Source organism: Camelus dromedarius, chromosome X (assembly GCF_036321535.1).
Source record: "Camelus dromedarius isolate mCamDro1 chromosome X, mCamDro1.pat, whole genome shotgun sequence".
Taxonomy (NCBI): Eukaryota; Metazoa; Chordata; class Mammalia; order Artiodactyla; family Camelidae; genus Camelus; species Camelus dromedarius.
Genome location: NC_087472.1, coordinates 47,195,421 through 47,196,609, shown reverse-complemented (window position 1 = coordinate 47,196,609; position 1,189 = coordinate 47,195,421). Strand labels below are relative to the sequence as shown.

General features: G+C 29.6%; 1 non-coding gene across 1 annotated transcript; it reads left to right on the top strand.

The window, feature by feature from the left end:
- Nucleotides 1-232: 232 nt before the first annotated feature.
- On the top strand, nucleotides 233-305 carry TRNAR-UCU (transfer RNA arginine (anticodon UCU)). Its single transcript has one exon. It is a non-coding gene; the product is annotated as a tRNA-Arg (tRNA).
- The last annotated feature ends 884 nt before the right edge of the window (nucleotides 306-1,189 follow it).

The following is a 1,189-nucleotide window of genomic DNA, read 5'->3' as shown; positions in this document are numbered from 1 at the left end:
AACAACACATTTTAGCATGGTAAAAACATTTTAATTCAGGGTTACATACATTTACTCTTAGAAGCTATAGATTAAAAGAAATAATACATTATTAAAAGACAGATCAAAGATTAAAAGGTGGCTATTAAAGAGCAACATACCTACATTATTTTAATGCAGTAAGAAACAAGTTCAGAAAATATGATTATTTCCTTTTCACACAGACAATTTTAAAAACATAGATTGAGGGGATGGAGGGTATAGCTCAGTGGGAGAGAGTATGCTTTCTGTGTATGAGGTCCTGGGTTCAATCCCCAGTGCCTCCATTAAGGGAAAAAAATAAATAAGATTATTTTTTAAAAAGCTTAAAAAAAAAACCTGACACATGTACTGGACAGTCCAATGAGATTTGTTTTCCCCAAACAACTTCAACCTTTAATTTGATTCTCTCAAATGAGAAAAATCTTCTTTCTTTAATCAATAGCATGTACATTAATTCAAACCATGTCTGGCTTTCTCTTAGGAACTGTATGAATTTTTAAATTCCTTATGATCCTGAGCTTTTGCCCCACTGCTGAATAGCTACAGTGAAGCATGCCATGAAACAGTATGTTTTTGCATGCTTTTTTTTTTTTTTTTTAAAACGAACATGAGCCAAAAGGAATTTGCTAAATACAAAGTGACTGTTTCATAACTCTTCAAAAAGTTACACTATGGTTTCTTAATAAAACCTTTCAAATACATGATAGAAAAATAAAATGTACCCTTGAAAATGAAAATGAAGATTATGGAATCAAGAAAACATCCTGGTGATTAAGGAAAATTAGATAATAATGTGCACAGACTCAAAACTACACACTCACAAAACCAGTGCAAAAGATCAGCCTGATTGGAGGTAAAGTTTTACAAGTAGTACATTCTTAAAAGGAAACAGCCTACACGAATGCTTTTATAAATGTTCAATTATTATAAAACAGGGAAAATATTTAATAATTATGTTCATTAATACGATTTCTAATAAAAAGATTTTAAATAGAGTGGATTTTAGTTTTTAGGGGGAGGGTATTTATTTTTAAATGTAAAATAATCCTTTCCAAATTGAAAGTAGCATGATTTCAATAAGCAGTTTATTTTTAACTGGTATTTAGATATCATCCTAACTTATTAATCATTTTAATCAGGTGTAATGAGATATAATCTACTTGTAGTA